This window comes from Carassius gibelio, chromosome B8, assembly GCF_023724105.1.
Source record: "Carassius gibelio isolate Cgi1373 ecotype wild population from Czech Republic chromosome B8, carGib1.2-hapl.c, whole genome shotgun sequence".
NCBI lineage: Eukaryota > Metazoa > Chordata > Actinopteri > Cypriniformes > Cyprinidae > Carassius > Carassius gibelio.
The window spans coordinates 25310156-25327028 of NC_068403.1; the positions used below are offsets into that span (position 1 = coordinate 25310156).

At 39.8% G+C, this 16873-nt stretch overlaps 1 pseudogene; it reads left to right on the plus strand.

The window, feature by feature from the left end:
• Nucleotides 1–381: 381 nt before the first annotated feature.
• LOC127964192 (taste receptor type 1 member 1-like) lies at nucleotides 382–16165 on the plus strand (annotated as a pseudogene).
• The last annotated feature ends 708 nt before the right edge of the window (nucleotides 16166–16873 follow it).

Here is a 16873-nt window from a genome sequence, read left to right on the forward strand (position 1 = left end):
GCAAGTTACTATGAATATATATATATATATATATATATATATATATATATATATATATATATATATATATATATATATATATATATATATATATATATATATAAAACAATGCATTAAGAGGTCGGGGTGTAAACATTTGAACAGAATGAAGATGTGTACATTATTTCATCTAAATATCATATATACAGTGCCTATAAAAATTTATCATACTCCTTCATTCTTTTTAACATTTTCACTCCATACAGCATAAGAACAAAGCAAAAAGACAGATCTGTAACAACTTTGCAACTTTATTAGAAAAAAAAAAACTGAAATGATTTCATTGCATAAGTATTCTGGGACAGTTTAAATTAAGCTCAGGAGCATTCATATCACTTGTAGATGTTACTACACTGTGAGTGGGGTTAATCTCCGGCAAATTACTTTGAATGGGTATGATTTTGAAAGGCACACAACTCTCTATAAAAGGTCTAACAGCTGAAAATGTATATCAGAGCAAAAAAACAAGCCCTGAGGTCAAAATAACTGTCTGTAGAGCTCAGAGACAGTATTGCATCAAGCCAAACATATGGGGAAGAGTTCAGAAACATTTATGCTGCATTGAAGATTCACAGAATCATGTAGTCTCCATTAATTTTAATGGGATAATTTGAAAAAACTAGGACTCTTCATAGAGCTTGCCTCCTGGCCAAACTGAACAATCGATAGAGAAGGGCTGTGGTTAGATTGGTGACCAAGAAACTGATGGTCACTCTAGTTGAGCTCCATGATCATACAGTATATGTAGATGGGAGAAACTTACAGAAGGACAAACATCACTGCAACACTCCCCCAGTCTGGTCTTTATGGTGGTGTGGCCAGACTCAATCCTCTTCTCAGTGAAGACACATGAAAACACACTAAGAAACAAGATTCTCTGGTCGGATGACCCGCAATTCTAAGCATCATGTTTGGAGGAAACCAGGCACTGCTCATCACCTGCAGAATACCGTCCCAGAAGTAAAGTGTGGTGGTAGCAGCTTCATGCTGTGGGGCTATTTTTCAGCGGCAGGGACTGTGGGACTCATCAGAGTAAAAGAAAAGCTCAATGCACCAAAATATTTAAGTAGCGCTAAAGAAAACCTACTCCATAGCATTCAGAAACTCAGACTGAGCAGAAAGTCCACCTTCCAACAGGACAATGACCCTAAGCACGCAGCAAGTATGGCTTATAGACAACTCTGTGAATGTCCCTGAGTGGCCCAACCACAGCCTGAGCTTGAACCCAATCAATTATTTCTGGAGAAACCTGAAAATGTGTGTCTGCCCCCATCCAACTTGACAGAGCTTTAGATTTCCAGAGGTGAGTAAAAGAATGTCAAATAATTGACAAATTCAGATGTGCAAAGCTTGTGCATCATACCAAAAAGACTTGAGACTGTAAAGGTGCTGCAACTAAGTACTTAGTTAAGGGTATGAATACTTATGCAACACACTTATTTCAGTTTTTTAATTTTAATAAATTTGCAAAGTTGTCACAAATCAATTTTTTGCTTCATCATTATGGTGTATGGAGTGTAGACTGATACAGAAAATATAAGTTATTTAAACCAATTTAATACTTAAAAAAAATAATAATTATATATATATATATATATATATATATATATATATATATACATATACATATACATATACATATACATATATATATATATATATATATATATATATATATATATATATATATATATATATTATGCACTGTATATATATACATATATTATGCACTGTGTCTATATATACACATTTATTGTATGCCCTTCAGAAGATGTTTCCCAGAAGACAAAAGATTTGTTAAATTTTCTCTGATCTTCAAATTAAAAAAAGTTTTCACCTTTAGCTCTTAATGCATTGTTTTTCCTTCTGGAGCATCAGTGAGCATTTGAACCTTCAGTAATAGTTGCATTTGAGTCCCTCAGTTGTCCTCAAAAGATGGATCTCAAAAATCATACAGTCATTGTTGGAAAGGGTTCAAATACACAGAAATGCTGAAAAACCAAATAATTTGTGGGATATGAAGGATTTTTCTGAAGAACAGCTAGCAGTTTATCAATTCAGGACATACAAGAGACTCATGAACAACTATCACTAAACAAACAAACAAAAAAACAAAAACATCAGTTGATCGTTCAGGTAACAACACATAATTAGATATCAAGCATATGTAAACTTTTGAATGGGGTCATTTTTATAAATTCAACAATTATTTTCTCTTGTTTACTATATATAAATGTCTTTTATGTGAAATATCTTATTCAGGTCAGAACTAAACAAAAAATAACATGCATTTTGTTTGGTCCCTCTTATTGGTAAAATAATGAACATTTTGCCAATTCTGCAAGGTGTGTGTAAACCTTTGACCTCAACTGTATATATAAATATTTTCTTCTCTTTCAAAGGTGAATTATGGAGCTTCTAGCTATGTGCTCAGCAATAAACTTCAGTTTCCTTCTTATGTAAGAACACTTCCTAGCAACAAAGACCTGATAAAGATGATTATTCACATCATACAGTGGTTTGGATGGAACTGGGTTGCCTTTCTTGGAAGCCAACAGGATATGGATGGACTAAATCTGTTTAACAAATATATAATAAATACTAGCATTTGTTTGGCCTATCAAGAGGGTTTGAGCCTAAATGCAAACTATAGTCAAACGCTTAAAAAGATTGATGAGCTCAACATCAATGTCATTGTAATTTTTGCTTTGCCACAATATGCAACCAAAACAATCAAAGCAGCCATAGCAAACAACATCCAAGACAAAGTATGGATTGCAAGTCAACATTGGGCTATGAATAAACAGCTTCCAAGTGAGCCAGGAATTAGGAAAATTGGCACAATCATTGGCATTACTGATAACCTGTTGTCACTGCCTGGATTTAATGAATTTGTCTATAAAGCCAAAGGAACAACTGTTGTTGGCCATAGTGATAGAGCTGAGAGTGAAGTCCGCATGAAGAGTAAGACATGTAATCAAGTTTGTGATTACTGCTCATTGTTGACCGCAGAGGATATTATAAATGAAAATCCCACACTCTCCTTTGCCATTTATTCTGCTATATATACCATAGCTCATGCATTACATAAAGTTCTGCAGTGTGACATGAATGAATGCCAAAAAACTACAATGGTGAAACCGTACATGGTAAGTAAATTCATGTGAATCCATGAAAAGTTGAATAATTATTATATTTACATTGTTGAAGTAATGTTTTAATTAATTAATAATATTGTATTTTTAAAGTATATTATACCTTATTGTATTATTGTTTATATTATTTATTGTGCAATAATTTAATAAAAGAATAAAACAAAAGTAATATAAATTGTATTGATATTATACTGTAGTAAAATAACTTCAATATAATATAACAGATAGTTATATGATGCTTTTGTTTTAAACACCTCACAACAGCTTCTTGGAGAAATAAAGAAGTTGGATTTTCTACTCATTGGCCGTCACATTAAATACGATGATCATCTTGATCCAACCATAAGTTATGCAGTTGTGCTCTGGCGCACTGATGTGAATCCTCCACTGTTTAAGATTGTGGGCTCATATGAGAATCATCCAGAAATGTATTTTACCATCGACAACTCTCTCCTTCTCTGGCATAATGGTTCCGTAAGTTTTTAAAGTTCAATGCTAAAGATTTTATTTACAATGTAAAGTCTTTGTACAGCAGTTAGGGGGAAGGGTAAATGGTATGGATAATTAAAAAAAAGAAAAGAAAAAGATAAAGAAAAGACAAGACGCTTCTAGCTTCAGGAGGAGGTTAAGGCCAAAATAACAAACAAAAGGAGTTCATACAGGAACCACTTTGGCAAGTTTACTTGAGTTTATTGAACACAATTTATCTTTGGCGGTAATGGTTCCTTATTGGGGTTCTTGCTCCCAGAATAACTGAACATACAAGAGCTTTAACATTAACCCCCTGGAACCATGAATTTAGATATACATAACAATTAAGACTTTTACTTGCCAACTTTTTTTAGTTAATGATCTATAAGAATGGGGCTTTATTAGTGCTGTTCATTGGTGCTTTTTTGACATTTGAGTATAAAGTGTTTTAATTCTACAACATTTGGTGCAAAAACGTCTGAGTGCTTCCCACTTCAGGTTGAACAGTGGCTACTGCAGTTGATTTTTCCTATTGGGTGTTTGCAGTGGCAAGTGATGTAAGCGGTGGCAGGTGACGTAAGTTTCCAGCTCACCACGCCCCTTGGTACGAGCTACCACGCCCTTGGCAGTATAAAACCATCTTGTCCCGTCAAAATAACTGTAGTGAGTCAGGAGCTGGAATTATTGAAAACGATCAGGATAGACTATTATAGCATCTATTTAGCATATAAATTATAGAGTTATTTAGATCATAGATTTATCTGTATTTAGTACAGTGGTCAGGATGGTACGTAGGTGTGTTGCTGGTTGTGACAGCACTGCTGGACTGCACAGTTTTCCAGCAGACTTTAAAATTAGGCACCAGTGGTTGCATGCATTTGGCCTGGAAGACTGTGAGTTCCCGCCTAGAGCTGGAGTGTGCAAACTGCATTTTACATGGGATTGCTTCTCCAACGCAATGGAAGTGGAAATGGTCTTCTCCACACAGCTCACGCTGAAAAGCGACGCGATGCGGGAGTTAAGACTGCAGTTTGAGCCAGTAACTCGAATCGATATGAACAGACACCTCGACATCCTCCACTTCAGGTGAAGGTGGGGGAGAAAAGTCCTCTACTTCAAATGAACGCTCCGTTGCAAAGCTACTTGTGTCATTACAGTCATTCTCCATTTTAGCGACTCTGACAGCAGCTTTCAATCAATCCGTGAATGCTGGTCTCAGATTCACGCCGCACTCGCTTAGCCCCGCCCTCAGTTCGTCCCCTCTATCTCCGCTGTGATCTGACCACTTTTCAGCTTTTTTCAAATATTGTCAGTGGGTGGATTCAGGCTCTCACCAGGGGTTTAGTTACCCTTTAAAGCATACAGTGATAATCATGTAGATGTGGCAGTGGGACATCTATCCTGTAGCCAGGTTATGAAGATGGGTGTCTCTCAGCAGTGAGGTCCATGCCAGCTAAGATTTTTGGAAACTTTAGTGATCTGAAACAAACAAGATGACAGCCAGAAGGTGCGCAGTAATGTGCTCATGCTTATAATGGGGAGGGAGGGAGGGTTGCGAGTCGTTGAGCATACTTACCGAGCAGTAGTGCCACGTATATATATGTCCCATGTCTAATAAGAGAGAGGTGGTGATTGGAGCGATTTGACAGGTGACCCCATCAGCTGTTCACAGCCTTGCCTCTGTGGCCTGACTGAACTAACGCTGCGCTCGATGATGCTACATGGGAATAAGGGAATCTAACTTACCTATCAATCAAAACATCAAAATAAACAATACGTTTCTTCCTTGACTTCCTCACTGTCCCAACAAAACAAGTAGAAAAAAGTAAGTGTTGATAAAATAAAAGTGGCACCAACCTCCTTACTGCGTTTGCAGGCAAAATAATACACAGTCACTACAGCAAGTACAACAGGCTTTCCTCAAAGAAAAAATTGAGCTCCGAGCACACAATCTTCAACATGATCTGGGAAAACAGACTATCTCATGAACAGCCAGTTCCCTTTGTTCAAATGCAGACTGCTCTTCACAGCTCTGGTGAGGGACAGGTGACATAAATTAAGCTTCTGTGAGAGGTCAGGAAGGAACAGAAAACTACACTTCCCAGCAGGCTTCCCAGTAATTGCTTTGAAATACCATATTATCATACTACTCTTGCTATTTCAGCAGTATCCAGTATGTATGATGTAAAAATTTTCTGTATGCATCAAATACCTGGATGACCTACTATATTATACCAGAATCTGCTAAATATAACACACGTCCACTGAAATCAGTACAGAATCTGTGTTCGGAATGACTACCATACAACTCCTGCTATATTGCAGTATGCTGCTTGTATACTGTGAATAGTAAGTGAATGTTCTGTATGCATGGAAAGCCCGGATTACCTGCTACATTGGCTGAAATTTGATGTATGCATCTAAAGACACTGCATGGGATACTGTTTCCCAGAATGCAACGCGTAATGTTTCAGCTTCAAACGTGTGAGTGAACTAACACTTTTATACATACATGTTACTGTAAACTACAAACTATCACTGTTTATCTAAAAATAATATTGCAGAAATTGTACTTTAATCTCTACAGCAGTTCCCGGTCAAGTCAAATGACGTCACCTTTATCTCTATAGTGCATTATATAGTACAGTTTAATAAAAAAAATAAAAAAAAAGAATATTAAAAGTAATATAATATATTAAAAACATAATTTGTTGTTGAGACTATTTACATTAACTCCACCCACCAATGCCAGGCTACGATAAACAGCATTGCAAAAGATGCCCATTTACCTCTAATATCAGTAGCGCAGTGGGAAAATTATTTTGATACAACGACCCAAGTTCAAGGCCGCCCTTTACAAAACTTATTCTAGGCTACTCCTTTTCCCATTACATATCAGATCAGAAAGGCATTTATTTTCAGTAAAAATAAAGGAAATATAAAAATATTTGAAATAAAATGTCTAATTAATAATAGTGTTATTAGGTGGTTAGCAGTATAGCTGTAAGGAGTTTTTTGTCCAAATAATAAGTATGATAATTGAAACACATGTTATTGCATACTCTTTTATAATTTATTACAGTACTGAAAAATAAATATCTACCAACTAACTACTATTTACACAATTATTATTAGTTCTGTTCAGTATGTAAAGTCCATTATTAATAATGAAATTAGTTCTTACCACATGCACAAACCGAACAGGCCAAAACAAATCCTGAATGTTGCAAGCCATACCTGTCCACCAAATCATTGCTTTACCAAAAAACTGGTTCGATTAACTCCTGGATGACATGCCACATTGGAGCAATGACCCCATCGAATAACGTCTGACCGTAATCTCTCAGGCATGGATAGGCTGATTTGACATTTGACTCGATCTCCCATGTGAGTGTGGAAACAATACGTTTCTCAGGTAAAATGCACTTGGGAGTAGTTGGGTGATCGGAGCGGTCAAAAACTCGTGACAAATCATCGAGTTTGATGTTCTTAGACCCCGGGCGGTATGATAGGGAAAAATCAAATCGTCAGAAAAAGAGCCCACCGACCCTGCCTGGGGTCTTTTAGCTGATTTGATATTTTCCAAGTTCTTATGATCAGTCCAGATGACAAAGGGAACCCCCGACCCCTCTAACCAATGACTCCACTCCTCCAATGCTAACTTTACTGCCAACAACTCTCTGTTACCAATGTCGTAGTTACGTTTGGCTGGCGATAGATGATGAGAATAAAATGCGCAGCGATGCATCTTGTCGTCCAAAGGAGGGCGCTGAGGAAGAACCGCACTTACCTCCACCTCTGACGTGTCGACCTCCACCACGAACTGACATGAGGAATCAGGTGCAATCAGAATGGGAGCCAAAACAAAGTGGCTCTTGAGTTTGGTAAATGCAGCTTCGGCTACACCAGACCACCTGAACGTCATTCGGCAGGAAGTCGAGGTCATCAGAGGCGCAAAATTATGAATAAAACGTGGCTGAAATTATGAATAAAACGTCTGTTAAAATTGATGAACCCCAGAAACCTCTGTAGGGTCTTATGGGAATCTGGACTTGGCCAATTTACCCCAGCCTTGATCTTGTCGGGGTCCATGCACATTCCCTTGGATGACATGATTTACGCTAGGAATGGAACAGACTGTACATGAAACTGATGCGGACCAAATTATAAGCATTATGTAAATCCAGTTTTGTGAATACAGATGCTCCCTGCAACTTCTCGAAGGTGGAAGACATCAACGGCAAAAGATATGTGTTCTTTACCATGATGTTATTCAGCCCTTGGTAATCAATCCAAGGTCGCAGAGAACCATCCTTCTTACACACGAAAAAGAAGCCCGCCCCTGCTGGAGAAAAAGAAGGGCGAATTAACCTGGTTGCAAGAGAATCAGAAATGTATTTCTCCATGGCCTCCCTTTCCAGGACGGAAAGTGGATATAACTTGCCCTTAGGCGGAGACGTACCTGGTAGTAACACTACAGCATAGTCATATGGATGATGAGGAGGTAGAGAAGTAGCCTGGGACTTACTGAACACTTCCTTCAAGTCGAGGTACTCCTGGAGCACGTTTGATAAATTCACTGGCTCATCCTGCAACACAGAACTAGATACAGATGTACAGGCAGACACAAGACAAGAGGCTAACACTGATTACTCCAAGTAGTGATGGAGTTGTGACCCCAGTCAACCCTGGGATTGTGCTTGACCAGCCAGGGATGACCGACAACCATGGGAACCAGGGGAGAATTGGCAATGAAAAAGGCTCTTCAGTGTGGTTCCCGGATGTGATGAGGTTGATTTTGCTGGTGGTGTGTGAGATGGCTGGAAGTTCGTGTTCATTCAGTGCGCTGACAGAAAACTTGTGAGGAAGGGGGGTGACTGATTTGACAATGAAATTACCTTCTGCCCCCGAGTCATCAGGCTTGACACTGATTAAACGTGGTTGCCCTTTGCAGTCTTAACGGGAGGAGAGTTGATGATGAGGGTTTCTCTGTAGCCAGTCCACCTGACAGTTACCTCAGTCCTACTGCCTGGCTTGGTCTTTTACCAAGCAGTCCCTTAAAAAATGTCCAGATCCCCCACAGTAGATGCAGAGTCCCTTCATCCTCCGCCTATCTCTCTCCTCCCGGGAAAGCCGAGCTCTACCAATCAGCATGGGTTCATGATCACACGTAGGACCAACCAAATTACCACTTCTGGTTCTGTGATGTTCCGGGAACTTGGAAACCACTGTCTGACGAGTGTGCCTCTCTAGTCATTGTAACCGTGCGTCCACCCGAAGCGCCAGATCGATGAGACCGTTAAGATCTGTGAAAAGAGTGAAAATCTCCTTCTGAATGTGGTTGGCCAACCCATGCAGGAACATGTCCCACTGCACCTCCTTGTTCCATTTGCACTCTGCCGCTAGGGTGCGGAACTTGATCGAATAATCCGAGACGGGTCTGTCCCCCTGACAAAGCTTGGCGAGTTGATGGGCCACCTCGCGTTTCATCTCCTCGAAGAGTGCTTGGAACGAGGCACAGCAGGGATCCCACAACACCGTTCCCCACTGAGCCACACGTCCTGAAAGCAGCAAAGAGTTGTAGTGGTGGGTCAGACAGAAGCAAGTGCACAATGGTCCACTCCTGGCAGCACATGGACACAAATTGGCAACCAGTCTTCCATGGAACACGAGGAATGGAACGACCATGAAGACAACACAGGAATCAAGACAATAATGTGGGAACAGGACAGCCATGGACAGGACGACTCACAACAAACTCCAACGATCTGACAAAGACAGGAAGTGAGATGAGAACATATATAGGCCTGTGAAAGTGACTGCAGCTGTCGGTGGTGATCAGGTGATTGGTAATCAGTGGCCACTCCAACACATTTTCATAAAAAAATAAATAAAAAGAATGTTCAGTAATGACTCAGTAATGATTCGTTTAAAAATGAAAATGTGAAGAGTCACTTATCCAACAGCTCCTGCAGAAATGACAACACCTCTGTAAAATTGGACATGAGGGTCTTTGCCACGGTTTAAACACCAAGTGGAGAAAAAAGACCATTTCAAGGCTTAGAGGCATCTCGTAGATAGGGCTCTAGCCTCTGAAATTGTGTTTAAGACTCACTCTGGGAAGTTCAAAGGCCCCCGTCGAGAGGCCAAAGGTGCAGGGCCGATAGGTCAGGCTGAGGATGCCATACTGTCCCGTTTGTTTGAAAGAGGAGATCCCGTCTCACAGTGGAATGGGCCAAGGTGATGCTATCAACAGCTGAGTTAGCTCTGATATCCATGGATTCATCCAAAGGGGGTCCACCAGGACAACCATTTGTTTTTATTGCCTTCCTCACCTGATTACCTGCGTGATCAGGGTAATTGGGTGAAAAGCATAGAGAAGGAGGTTGGGCCAATTGTGGGCAACGCATCCCTGGTCTTTGGGAAATAAATTGGACAGTGAGAGTTGTCTTCCGAGGCAAAGAGGTCCACCTCGGCCTCGCTGAAGATCTCTCAGATCTTCCGAACCATCTGTGGATGGAGCATCCACTCCCCTGAGGGGACATTGCTACTTGATAACATGTCCACTCCTTGGTTCAATTTGCCCCGTATATGCACTGCTTTCAGAAAGTGCAGGTTGAGTTAAGCCCATTCCAGGAGGCACTCTACCAGAGTGAAGAGACGTTTCAAGGAGAGAACTCCCTGGTGATTTATGTAGGACACCACAGACAATGTTGTCTGATCGGATAAGCACATGATGTCCTTTTAGGACTGGCAGGAAGAAATGACAGGCTCGACATACTGCTAACATTTCCAGGCAGTTGATGAGGAAGCCCTTTTCCACTATCGCCAAGTGGCTAAAAGTCAGTATGCCCTCATACAGCGTCCCCCAACCTGAGTTGGAAGCATCTATCATGACAACTGTTCTTCTGCAAACCATCGCCACACCCTGTTCCAGCCAAGAGGAGTCGTTCCAGTGGGGCAGGGTTGTTACACAAGCTTGACTCACCCTGATCTGGGGGCGTCTGTGATGGAACCCATGGGATAGAACCCATGATTTCTACCAGCGCTGAAGGGGGCGCAAAGGAAGCAGACCAAACTGTAGCACTGGCGATGCTGCAGCCATGAGGCCCAGCATCCTCTTAAATGCTTTAAGAGGGCAAGAGGTACCAATCTTGAAGGAGGTCGTCAGCCTCTGTATGGACAGAGCACATTCTGGCATGACTACAGCTCTCATTTGGAGTCGAAAACTGGGTTGGGGTCCCTGACACTTAGGAAGAGAGTAGCATTTAGCTGAAAGAAAGCATCCCCATGTCTGCTGCATCTTAGCAGGCTGAATGGCAGGGGTAGATGGTGCTGGCTTCACAGGCTGCTGAGTCGACACAGACATAGGGCAAGCAGAGGCAGCAGTGGAGCTGGAGCACTTAGGCAGGAAATGTTGTAGAGCCTGGGATAATTTATGTACTTCCGTAAAGCATTCTGTGTATCCTTCAATTGCCAATCCGAAGAGACCTTTGGCAGAGACTGGAGCATCATCCTTGATCTGTGTAATTGTCGAGCACCACAAGGCTGGCCATCAATCTCCCAATTGCCTGAGAGTTGGTCTTAGTGGTGTCCAGAGCCAGGTCAGTTGCACTCCTCAGCTCTGTCAGAGGAAACAAGGATTTTGGCCTGTAAGACCTGGAGGACCGCCATTAAATGAAGTGCCAAAGTCGCCTGTCCAGCTGACGTGTAGGCATGTCCAGCAAGAGCTGAAGTGGTCTTTCAACCGCTTTTGAGAGGATTAGGAGAAGCTCGGCATCCATCCCATCTAGGGCAGCGCTAGCTGCGGACGATGGCAAGGGGGTAGGGTCAGTCACAGAGTCCAACAGTTCCTCTGTGTCCGATGCTGTTAATGGCATGCTGTCATCTATCAGCTCAGCCTCACTTCTCCTAAATGAGATCAGGTTGCTTGCATGAGCAGAGGGAGAAGAACTGATCAGACTGGGAGAAAAGGATGGGAGAAAACTCTCTATATGGTGAGGGCAAGGAAGAGCATGAGCTCACTCACAGCTGGTCGCTTTAGTCCTCTGACCCTCAGGTCCCTGGGAGGAAGAAAACTGGAGGGCGACGAGGGGTGGAGCCGCCCTCTGAGAAGAAAGTGATCTGGGAGAGGAGAGAGCTCATTTTAGTAAGCTCTTTTAGTATTGCCGGATATCGGCAGGGGAAATGGACCGGAACTGCTGTGTCACTGAAGCAGTGGAGAAGTAGGTCAGCCATGCTGAAAGGTCCAGATTCCAGCTGTGACGGTGTGTCAGAGGTGAGTGGCTTCAGTTCAGTGTAGAAACGTAGAGTCATAGCTGAAGGAGAAGAAATCTGAGAATCCTGTAGCGAACGCTCACTTACAAAACCAGATGCCCCGCCCATTCTGGCAGGCTTTGTCACCATAGCCTCATGCAGCTCTGTATCAACAAGTATCAAAAGAGAACACTTCTCTTACAGCATTGTCTGTCTCTGTGTGTTTTGCCAAGTCTTCAGTTTTGATTGTAAAACAACTTTAATTATTGATTCCTGTCGGGATAATCAGAATTTCAACCAGAATAACAAAAAAGTTCCTGGAAAAAATTTCCTGTCGAAACTTTTTCCCCTTTCAGGATGTGTTAATTTGAAGATAGTTTGTTTAGATTGAGAACACCGATCTTAGTTTGGAGAAATGTTTAAAATCAATTGAGATTTTACTTTAATAGTCATTTAACTTTAATGACACATTTTCTAATTTCTTTCTCAGGTTCCTTTCTCAAACTGCTCTGTTGAGTGTGAGGCTGGATATTCAAGGAAACCTGAAGGTTTTCACAGTTGCTGCTTTTCATGTGAAAAATGCCCACCTAACACCTATATGATTTTTTCTCGTAAGTACCTTAGGCAACAATGACAGCTTGGCATTTTAAGAGATAGTCCACCCCCCAAATTTTTTTTGTCATTTACTTTCCCTCATGTGATTGCAAATCCACATACATTTCTGCAGAACACAAAAAGAAGATATTTTGAAGAATGTTAATAACCAAATAGTTTTGGTTCCTATTGATTTTTCATCTATATTTTTATCAATTCAATTAAAGTTAGTGGAAACTGTTTGGCTACAAAATATCAGCATTCTGTAAATCCGACTAACAGGACTCTGAAGTGCAGCACGAACAAACATGGTGGCGCCCATCTCACATTACAGATCACGATCAAGATAATTTAGAAACGTTTTTAAAGGACAAAACTCACTCATTTACACATACTTGTTAATCGGAATATCAGCTAGTTCATGACATGGTGGTGTGTCACATGACAAGCCTGATGCGTTGCCATGGAAAAAGTAAGGGGAAATGTTCTTAAATAATTGCCTTAAAAAAACTCGCTCTGGGGTGATTTTAAACTCACCACTGAAAAGGTTAACCCAGTTCAATATGGTAGATCATGGTATGCTGATTGGCTGCCTGGAATACTCAGTCGGGCTTAAGTAAAATGTGCTTAAGTGGTTTAAATCATATCTCATGGGAAGATCATTCTCTGTCTGCAAAATTCATCCAGTTTGCCTATTATATGTTACCTTTAGGATCATTTTTTTTCGAAAATATAATGTAAAGCTACTAGTTTAACTACATTTCTCATTAGCTTGGTCGTAGCTTCGCTGCTTTCTGAATCAACTAGCTTTTTCAGTAGCGAAGCTCTTTTTTTTTTTACCAAGTAGTGCGGTAGCTTCCACACAAGTTACATTTTCGCAAGCATTTCTGAAGCTCATACTCAAATCGGCAAATACAACTGCTAAGATCGCTGATCCTGGATCAGTAGTGACGCGATGGCGCTACTTCATCTTGTTCGTGTTTACAGTGGATAGCAACCAACCATCTTTATGATGCATTACCGCCACCTTCTGCTCCGGATGGTACCACTCCTTGGCCAGTCACGCAAAAAATTATTTGATGAAATGATGGCATAGGATGAGGTCGGAGAACAGTTAATCCCGAGGAGTGAGTCGCCGTGGCCGTACCTCGACAAGTACATGACACTGACCGAGATAACAGAGAGAAAATATGTTTTCAGATGCTGCTTGTAAAAATTATCGGGGTCCAGCCTGGCCATTTTTTTGTACTGTTTGGAGGTCTTGCATTTTGTTCTGCAAAGGCCTACAGTATATTAAGCATGCCCATGCAACAGGTGCATACACTTACTTGTGCGCACATTGTTAATGGTATGGTATGTATTATGATTGTTTTTGTTGCCAAATTGATAAGGAACACAAACAACTATTAAACTAAACAATTACACCTGCCTATCTGTTTGACTGACAGATTTGAACACTGAGATAGCATTGACTTGTAATAAAACGTGTTCAACATAAAAAAATAATTTTAAAAGTAGCTTGGATGTAGCAAGCTACTGTTGATGTAGCTTAGCTTGCTACATTTCCCAGGGTGGTAGCTTCAGTGTAGTGAAGCTTCATTTACTGTAGAGTAACTGGTAGCTTAGCTCACTACATTTTCCAAGTAGCTTGCCCAACACTGATGTATCCTATGTAGCCTTTTTACATTCCTTCTAGATCTTTGAGATCTGAAAATCAAAATATTCTTTGTGTTGTAAGAAATAAATACTAACAAGAGGGTGACAGTATATTTTCTTGTGTCGGACCCAAACTGTGGTTCATATTATTTATGCATTTGTTTTTTGTGATTGGTAAGCCCTTTGGGTAACAGTGGTGGCATTAAATGTGCTATAAAAATAAACAAAACAACATTTTTGAGGATCTCTTTAAGCTTTGACAGGTCATTATACTATACAACAGTTATGGAGTTATGTGCTATTTGAAGTGTGATATTTGACGACAATATATTTTTCCACATCCAGTTACAATTACTGCAAAATTCTAGTACTAAACATTCATATTATTTTACTATTTTTCAGGCGACCCCTATACATGTTTTCCATGTGCAGAGAATGAATGGTCTGATGAGGGCAGCACGACATGTAAGACACGTTCTGTTGTCTATCCTCAGTTCACAGAAATTCCCTCCATCATTGTCATGTTTTCTGCCGGATGCCTAATTATTTTCCTTATTGCTGAATTTGTGCTTTTTGCTTACAATTACGACACACCAGTGGTAAAGTCTGCTGGTGGCAGCATGTGTTTACTCATGTTGGCCAGTTTGATTCTGTCTAGTATAAGTGTGTTCTTTTTCTTCGGAAAACCCACATCTGTATTTTGCCTCCTGAGAAATGGCATATTTGCTTTTTTCTTCACTGTCTGTATTTCCTGTTTGACAGTCCGTTCCTTTCAAATTGTTTGTGTTTTTAAAATGGCTGTTCAGTTTCCTAAAGCGCACAGCCTTTGGGTAAAACACAATGGCCAGTGGCTTTTCATTGCATTTTCTTCTTTCATCAATTTATTTTTTTGTGTGGTATGGATGACTGTCGATCCTGTCAAAGCCACTGCTGACTCATGGAGTTTTAAAGACCAAATTATGCTCAACTGTGAAATGGGGAACACTATAGCATTTGCCATTGTATTGTTTATAAGTTGGTTTCTTGGTTTCCTGTGTCTCCTGTTTTCTTATATGGGAAGAGATCTGCCAAAAAATTACAATGAGGCCAAATCAATAACATTCAGTCTCATTTTGTACTATCTGACCTGGATTGCATATTTCACAGCATACCTCACTACCAAAAGCAAATACATCATAATTTTTAATGCAGTGGCCCAGATAACCAGTATAAATGCAATTCTCTTCAGTTATTTCATACCAAAATCCTACGTAATAATATTCCAACCGCAAAAAAACACTCCAGCATACTTTCAAACATCTATTCAGAATTACACCCAAACCATTGGTAGGTCTTAGACTCAGACTGTAGTCTTTATGTATAGAAAGTAAGCCAGCTTATTTCTTATAGATCCTTAACTTTTATTTAATCACAGTCTTAAACACAAGTAGAGAAAACAAGTAAGCAAAGTAGAGAATAGGGATCTATTGGGTTCAATCGTCATATGTGATTTTTAAGATTTATACGGTACAGTATGTAATGTAAACACAAAGGCTTCCATTTTTGTTTTTACTTATAATAAAGAACATTTGAAAACTCAATAATTAGTGTCCATGTTATACGTTTGTGAAGTGTGGGTCAGCTGTCTTGTATGTTTGATATCATACAGTACTCACTGTCTATTATTTAATAGTCATATATATTGATTTGTTTAGAAAATGTGCATTCTTCTTTATAAAAAAAAAAAATAATAAAATAAATAAAAATAAACAATAATATGATCTCACTGCATTCTAATAACTTTGCTTTGGAAATCTTCATTTTCAAGGCCTTGAGAACCTCCTTGAGGTCTGTCTGTCTCTGTGTGTTTTGCCAAGTCTTCAGTTTTGATTGTAAAACAACTTTAATTATTGATTCCTGTCGGGATAATCAGAATTTCAACCAGAATAACAAAAAAGTTCCTGGAAAAAATTTCCTGTCGAAACTTTTTCCCCTTTCAGGATGTGTTAATTTGAAGATAGTTTGTTTAGATTGAGAACACCGATCTTAGTTTGGAGAAATGTTTAAAATCAATTGAGATTTTACTTTAATAGTCATTTAACTTTAATGACACATTTTCTAATTTCTTTCTCAGGTTCCTTTCTCAAACTGCTCTGTTGAGTGTGAGGCTGGATATTCAAGGAAACCTGAAGGTTTTCACAGTTGCTGCTTTTCATGTGAAAAATGCCCACCTAACACCTATATGATTTTTTCTCGTAAGTACCTTAGGCAACAATGACAGCTTGGCATTTTAAGAGATAGTCCACCCCCCAAATTTTTTTTGTCATTTACTTTCCCTCATGTGATTGCAAATCCACATACATTTCTGCAGAACACAAAAAGAAGATATTTTGAAGAATGTTAATAACCAAATAGTTTTGGTTCCTATTGATTTTTCATCTATATTTTTATCAATTCAATTAAAGTTAGTGGAAACTGTTTGGCTACAAAATATCAGCATTCTGTAAATCCGACTAACAGGACTCTGAAGTGCAGCACGAACAAACATGGTGGCGCCCATCTCACATTACAGATCACGATCAAGATAATTTAGAAACGTTTTTAAAGGACAAAACTCACTCATTTACACATACTTGTTAATCGGAATATCAGCTAGTTCATGACATGGTGGTGTGTCACATGACAAGCCTGATGCGTTGCCATGGAAAAAGTAAGGGGAAATG